The sequence below is a fragment of the Cebus imitator genome, unplaced genomic scaffold, assembly GCF_001604975.1.
Source record: "Cebus imitator isolate Cc_AM_T3 unplaced genomic scaffold, Cebus_imitator-1.0 Scaffold402, whole genome shotgun sequence".
Taxonomy (NCBI): Eukaryota; Metazoa; Chordata; class Mammalia; order Primates; family Cebidae; genus Cebus; species Cebus imitator.
In genome coordinates, this window is record NW_016107717.1 from 1,994,108 (window position 1) to 2,002,293 (window position 8,186).

The following is an 8,186-nucleotide window of genomic DNA, read 5'->3' on the forward strand; positions in this document are numbered from 1 at the left end:
GAAATATATTTAACTTTCTCTTGAGATTTCTTTGATAACATGTGTTACTTGAAAGTGTGTTGCTTTATCTTTATGTGTTTGAGGATTTATCAGCTTTCTTTATATTGTTGATTTCTAGTTTAATTGTGGTGTAGTCTGAGAGCAGACATTGTATGATTTCTATTTTAAATTTGTAAAGGTGTGTTTTATGACGTAGAATGTGGCCTATCTTGATGAATGTTCCATGTGAGCTTGAGAGGAATGTGTGTTCTGCTGTTGTTGAATGAAATAGTCTATAGACATCAGATATATCCAGTAAATCAATGGTGCTGTGGAGGTCAACTATATTCTCATTGGTTTTTCTGCCCACTGGATCTGTCCATTTCTGTTAAGAGGGCTGTTAAAATTTCCAACTATAACAGTCGATTCATGTATTTCTCGTTGCATCTCTTAATTTTTAATTCCTGTCTCTTGGTGCTCTTTTGTTAAGTACATACGCATTAAGGATTGCTACGTTTTCTTGGAGAATTGACTCCTTTATCCTTTCTTTACCCCTGATAACTTTTCTTTCTCTGTAGTCTGCTGTGTTAAAATTAATATAGTGACTCCAGCTTTTGATTTGTGTTAGCATGGTATAGCTGTCTCCATTTACTTTTAATCTATATGTGTCTTTATACTTTAAATGTATTTCTTACAGATAACATATAGTTAGATTTTGTTTTGTGATTTACTCTGACAATCTCTATTTTTAAGTGGATTTAGATTATTGATGTGTGAAAGTGATTACTGATATATTTGGATTATTAATATCTGCCATATTACTGCCTATTTGTATTCATTGCCTTTATTCTATTTTTCTTACATGTGTTCCACTTTTTTTCTATCTTTTCTGGTTTTAATTGAGCATTTTGTTTCACTCCATTTTCTTTTGTTTCTTAGCATGTCAGTTATCTTTTTTTTTAAGCTTTTTAAATTGTTTGCCTTTCAGTTTGCAGTATACATTTACAATTAATTTAAGTCCACTTTCAAGTAACACTATATCATTTTACAGATAGTGCATGTATCTTATAATAAGAAAATATTCCTAATCTCTCTCTGGAATTCTATTTTTGGTACTTAGCTATGTCTACCTTAGAACCAGTTGCTTGATTATTTATCAGATGTCCAATGTTGATATTTATTTCAGGTTACGAGAATATTTATTTTCTGAGTATATATTCATTAAAGAACATATAAGGCTTGTTAAGAGTTTATAGATATCTCTTTATGCTTTAAAATTTTCCCTAAATTGTGATGCTAGTGTTAAAGGTAATAATTATAAAAAACTTGAACAGGCCAGATAATAGTTTGTACATCTACAAAATTGGCATTTCTGGGAAGAAAATGGCTCTAACAATTTTTGTAGTATTTCTTGCCTTCTCCTTATCCTCTTCCTGTTTCACACAGTTCTTTTTTCCTCTTTCAATATTCTGTCCATATCCTTTAAGAAACAAAAAATTACTTGGTATAGGGAAAATGACTCCCTGTAGTGCATTTAACTGCTTCCTCACCCATGATCTGTAATTTGATGTGCTCTTCATGGTATCAAAGATAATATAAAACTAGATAGGTGCTTACTGACTTTCTCATTACTAGTCTGAAGTTCAGTAATTTTATTTTAGATCTCTCTTTTTATTAATTAATTCAACAAATATTTGTTGTGTGCTTACAATTTGCTAAGCACTTGTGATACTACAGAAATTATTAATCAATGACTGTTTTACCCACTAGGCTATAACTTGGATGTTATGTTCACACTAGAACTTGAGATAGCTAGTAATGTGAATATCTTAGATATTCCCACTAGAATATCTAAGATTTAGTGCCACAACTATGCTCTTTAAGCCTGAATTTCTCAATTATGTTCTATGGATCATGGTTTAGAATATGCTAATTTAAGCAGGTCATGGAATCCTGAACTGGAAATTAGGATATACCTGACTTTTTCTTTTTTTGCTGTTAACTTGTAAGGGACAAGTGCCTTTTGTCTGGCTTTGATGGATTATTTATAATATGATAGACTTAGTGAAATTGGTCTGTGATGACTTGTCCCGTTCTCTGTTCTGTAATTCTGATTCTGTAGATTAGTGTTAGGCTTTTGTTCTTGCTGTGGATAGATTTTAAATATATGTATTTTTATTTAATTTTTCTGCTTTCAAAAGGAATGAAAACACATACTTACAAAATTTCATATATGATAGAAATTAATAGTATAAAAAATGAAATTCTACCCTAAAAGAAAATAATAACACATTTTCTCTTGATGCATATGATTCTACCATGTAAATACTGATATATTAATCATTATTTTTAATAAAAGTAGGATATCATAGTCTACTTTTTATGGTATGTTTTGTTTTGATATTTTATCTCTTGGATTCCTTTCCATATAAATTTCTCTCTTACATTTTTTTTCTTGTCATTATTATGAATGTAGTATATAGTCATGGCTAAAAATTACAACTAAAGGTCTAAGATGATTTCTTAGCTGTACTCCCCACAAGTAATCACTGTTATAAAAGCAAGTGTGTCTTTGTAGCATGTATAAATATATGTATGTTTCTTTTTGTAGGTATGTATGTATGTGTATATACTATGATTTATTTAGTCACTTTTCTATTGATGGTCATTAGCATTTGCCTTTTTTCCTTCCATTTTGTACTTTACAGTTGTGTGTGTGTGTGTGTGTGTGTGTGTATAACATTGTATATGTATATGCTCACTGATAAGAATGTAAGTGCAGAAGATTGTTGGACTTTTTTATTGTGCTTTATTTATATGCTATAGATATAATCCTTTTCTTCAAGGAGGTTTGGCAGGGTTTGCTATATCTTTGATTCTTTCTTAGCACACTGTCATGAGCACTGCATAGGCCTCTGCAATCTCACAGAACATTTCAGACAAATGTTCTCATTTTGTCCTGAAATCTTGATACAGTTTTCTCTTTTGGTGAACTTGACGAAATTATAGAAGAGCCTTGAGAACTTCAGTTCTTTTAGTTTAAGGTTCTATCTATAGCCTATTATTCACAGTTTGGTCCATGGACCAGTAGCATAGTTATCACCTAGGAGCTTAGAAATGTAGAATCTCAGGCCTTACTCCACAAGTAGTAAATTGAAATCTGCATCTTTTTTTTTTTTTTAAATGGGGTTTCACCATGTTGGCCAGGCTGGTCTTGAACTGCCGACCTCAGGTGATCCGCCCACCTTGGCCTCCAAGGTGCTTGGATTACAGGCGTGAGCCACCACGCCCGGCTGAAATCTACAACTTAATAAGATCTCCCGGTAATTCGTTTACACGTTATAATGTGAGAAGCACTGGTCTGGAAGCAGATGTGTTGCATTGTTTTTTGGGGGGCCTGTTTCTTTATGCTCACATCTGAGTTAGAACCTGTTTCTTGTTTTTCTAGATTAAGAGAGGAGGAAGAAAAGAAAAATGTACAAATGTTTGAATGAAAGAGCTGAATTTACTAAGGATAAGAGCCATTTTCCCTGTTTTTATTGTGACTTGTAATGGTAGGGTCTTTTGTTGATTTTTACCTGGTTTTTATCACACCAGCTATGTGGAACAGGAGAGAAAATATAGTTGGTTGTGCTGTAATGCTTGCTTTGAAAACAGATTTGTGTGAATTTTGTGTTGACTTACATGCCATTTGTCTGTGAGAATCACTAACTGAATACAGAAAACGATTCAGGGCCAGGCACAATGGCTCACATCTGTGATCTCAGCATTTTGGGAGACCGAGGCAGATCACCTGAGGCCAGGAGTTTGAGACCAGCCTGGCCAACATGGTGAAACCCCATCTGTACAAAAATGCAAAAATTAGCCAGGTGTGGTGGTACATGCCTGTAATCCCAGCTGTCAGGAGGCTGAGGCAGGAGAATTGCTTGAACCCGGGAGGTAGAGGTTGTAGTGAGCTGAGATCCTGCCAGTGCACTCCAGCCTGGGAGACAGAGCAAGGCTCTGTCTCAAAAACAAAAACAACTGTACCTAGCTGAAGCAAGCCACACAGGAATACTCAAAATGCATACATCTCAAACAACTACCAGCTGCCTAAGTCCTCCACATGTTACAAGCCACACCTGCCCACCTGTGGTGTTAACACCTGTGCTTGCAATTTCAGGTAACGCTCCTTCTAACACCTCAGAAAAAATCAAAAGCTGCAACCATTCTGATGCCTGCTTTCACAAGCAAACTTGCAGTAAAACAAAACAAAACAAAAATCAGCAACACCCCATTTATGTGTTTGTTAGCCATTCAGGATGGTGCTACAGTTTTTATTAGTGTCTTATCTTACATGTCATTGTAAAGTTTCTGACTGTTAATCTCCTAACTCCATCCTCCCCATAAGCCCTGTGGTTTTAGTGTGCTATTTTGCTTTGTGCAGAGATTTTTAAGGAATTCATATTATATGGCAGAATTGACTGTAGATCATGAGAGTCTCAAAAAAAATTGGCTCCATCCTTTACACTTTATACTTCATGAAAATCCCTTTGCTATACACTTCCCTAACACCTTACATTTTCCCCTTCCTAATGTAATCCTTTCCTGATAATGGAAAGTTCCAAAAGGCAGGGACAGTGTCTGGTGGCTGTTGTTCCTCTAGTCCTAATATAGTGCCTGATTGGTGATCACTAACTATTTGAAATATGACTCTCTGTGAATTTAAGTAGTTGCATATTTATTCAGAGAATTTAAATGTCATTTTGATATAGCAAACAGAATGATTCTTAAAGCTGTGCTTTAAATATTATTTAAAAATATATAAAAGTAATCAGTTACTCTTGGAGGTGGCAGAAATGTTCTCGTTCTGACATTTCAATCAGCAGCCAACTTTTATAGTAGAATTCTTAATTCTTAATTATTGTAGTAATCCAGTGGTTCTAGTATAGTTTCTAAGAGATTATACATTCCGTGAACATTTTCTTTAAAATTCCTAAATTCATTATATATATATTTGAGAAAATTCAGAAAACGAAGTGTCAAGTTATTGTTTTAAAGTCAGATTAAAGATAAAGCTTGGAGAAATAACTAACATAAATGATGTTAGGCTTTCATTAATAATCAGAGATAATTTTGAGCACTTGTCAAATTTTAGCTAGCTGTGAGAGATCTGAATCTTCACCTTTATTTCTTTGACTTTTGCTTCGTATAGTGTGTCACTTCCTCAGTCTTTGGTTCTTTCTACCTTCTAATTTTATTTGATTCTTTTCCTGGCATTTAATATTTTCCATCTCCATATTCCTGAATTAAATAGGGAAGCTTATGGTCGGTAAAAAGAGTTGTGTTAGTTTTTCAAAACAATTGAGTTGGGGGTGAGAAACTACCATAATCCTTGTTACCTTTAACCTTACCACTTGGTATATAAGAATATTTTCTCATTTAACATTGAGTCTCTCAATTTTACAATGTGGATTTCAGGACTCAAATTCTATTCCCACTTAGCGCTTTTCTCAAAATTATAGCTCTAATTTAATTTTCCACTGAGATATCTTAATAGGGTCATCTCGATTAACTTCTTTTCCTCATAAAGTCTGTGAAACAAGGTATTTTGTTATACTGCTAGAAAGATACTCTCAAAGAGGAAACATTACAGTATTAATTATAAAAATCTATATTATAGACTCAAAGGAAGAGGTTGTAAAATTTAAAAATATTTACTTGTGTATTGTTTTGTTTCAGTATAATTTCAAACCTACAGAAATTTGCAACAGTACGGGAAATTTATATATATCCCATATATCCTTTACCTAGATTCAACAACTGTGTACAGTTTGCCCCATTTGCTTTATCATATTTTGTCTACCTTTATATTCAGTTTTTTCCTGAATCATTTGAGAATAAGTTGGAAAGATTGTGACCCTCTATCCCATAACCCTTCTGTGAGTACCTTAAGAACATGATAACTTTCTCTTACAAAACCACGGTAAAATTATTAAAATGAGGATTTAAATATTTTTGTAATTAGGTAATAGCCTAACTCATGATCTACAGTCAGATTTTGTCAGTTGTCCCAATAATGTCTTTCATAACTGTTTTTTCCCAGTTCATGATACAATCCAAAATCATGCATTGCTTTAAATTGTCTTTAGTCTCTTTTAAACTGAAGCAATTCCATGATCTTTCTTTGTCCTGATTCTGACGTTTTTGAAGCAAGGAGGATGGCTATTTTGTAGAACTTTTTTGGGGGGGAGAGGATTGTCTGATGACTCATGAATAGATGTAGGCTATGCATTTTTTTGCAGGAATGACACACAAATGTTGTATTCCTCACTGTTTATCATATCAGGAGACACGTAATGTCAGTTTGTTCCAGTACTGCTATTTAGTCATTTGCTCATTGATTGATTCATTCATTCATTCTCTTCAATGTATTTACTCCTTTCCTCAAGCCAGTAAAACACAGAAAGTGGTTTCTGACTTGCTAATCTATAACACTGGATAAGCAAATCTGCTAACTAGATAGAATTCAGTGTTTATAGTTTTCAAGGTAAAATTTAATTATAACAAAATGGTAAACCTAAAGGGAACATTTGGATGAGTTTTGAAAATATGTAAACTCTCATAATCCAGATCCCTATCAAAGCTTAGAAAGTTTCCATCACCAAAAGCTTCCTGATTCTTTTTTCTGGTTAATAATAATGCCATCTACCACTGAGAACTGCTTTTCTGATTTTTTTTTTTCTATTATAGTTTAGTTTGGTTTGGTTTAGAACTTGGTATGAGTAGAATCATACAGTGTATATTCTTTTGTGTCTAGTATCTTTTTTGGCTCAATATTTGTGAGATGCATCCTCACTGTTTTGTGAATGAGTAGTTCATTCTTTTTATGGCTGAGTAGTATTCCATTGTATGAAAATACCAGAGCTTATTTATCCATTCTTCTGTGATGTACATTTGAGTTGTTTCATTTTATGACTATTGTAAATAAAGCTGCTGTGAACATTTAGGTACAAGTGTATATATTTTTAATTTCTCTTGAGTAAATACCTGTAAGTGGAATTGCTGGTTCATAGGGTAGATGTATGCTTAACTTTGTAAAAAAAAAAAAAACTGCAAACATATTCCATAGAAATTGTACCACTTTGTGCTCCCATTGCCAATCATGAGAGTTCTGGCTACTCCATATCCTCACCAACATCTGGTTTTATCAGCTTAGTCATTCTTGTGGATGTGAGTGATATGGCTGTAATTTGCATTTCCTCAGTTATTAATGAGATTGTTATCAGTGGTGGGTATCTGAATTACTGGCGGTGCATCTGTACAGGTCTGCAGCAATCTTAATTCTTACCTCCTCAGAAGAAATAATTTGAGGGGCGTAAGGCAGAAGAGGAGACCAAGGCAAGTTTTAGAGCAGGAGTGAGTTTATTAAAAAGCTTTAGAGTAATGATGAAAAGTAAGTAAAGTACACTTGGAAGAGGGCCAAATGGGCATCTTGAAAGGTAAGTGTCCCATTTGATCATGGACTTAGGGTTTTATATGTTGGCATACTTCCGGGATCTTGTGTCTCTTTCCTCTTGATTCTTCCTTTGGGACAGGCTGCCTGCATGCACAGGGTCCTAGCGCTTGGGAAGTGAGCATGCGCAATGTGTTTACTGGTATTAAACACATGCTCACATGAGGCATTCTTCCTTTTACCCGTTGAAGTTAAACGCTGCCATTTTGCTTTTTAGTGTGTATGCTTGAGCCCATTCACCCACCTCCTGAGATCTTATCGGGAAGCTGTTGATCACCAGTTTCAAGTGTTTCTATCTATTGGTAAACTGCCTTTCCCTGGCGCTGGCTGCAACCAGTTATTTTAGAGAGAGGGTTAACTGCCTGACCATCACCCGGTGGTCGCCTGACATTCCTGGTGGGGTGGGCCCTCTCCTGCTCTGTTCATATCTGACTAGATACCTACTGGAACAAGATTAATACTTTTTTCGTATGCTGATTGGCCATTAATATAGTTTTTGGCATGTGAAGAGTGTTCAACTCTTACCGACTTTTAAAAAATTTTCTTTTTACTAGTAAATTGTAGAATTTCTTTGAATAATCTGGTATAAATTATTTGAAGTGCTCGTATTGTGAATATCTTTTCTTATTTTGTGGCTTGCATGTTGATTTTCTTAATGATGTCTTCTATTGAATAGAAGTTGTTAAATTTATGAAATCATTACCATTTTCCT

General features: G+C 34.3%; 1 long non-coding RNA gene across 1 annotated transcript in view; it reads right to left on the reverse strand.

The window, feature by feature from the left end:
* LOC108289416 overlaps positions 1-4,119 on the reverse strand; it is a 6,193-nt gene extending 2,074 nt beyond the window's left edge. The window contains exons 1-2 of the long non-coding RNA XR_001819154.2: positions 4,109-4,119; positions 3,688-3,690 (exon numbers count right to left, since the gene is read on the reverse strand). This is a non-coding gene — a long non-coding RNA (uncharacterized LOC108289416). The remainder of the gene's footprint in view (positions 1-3,687; positions 3,691-4,108) is intronic.
* Between the last annotated feature and the right edge of the window lie 4,067 nt (positions 4,120-8,186).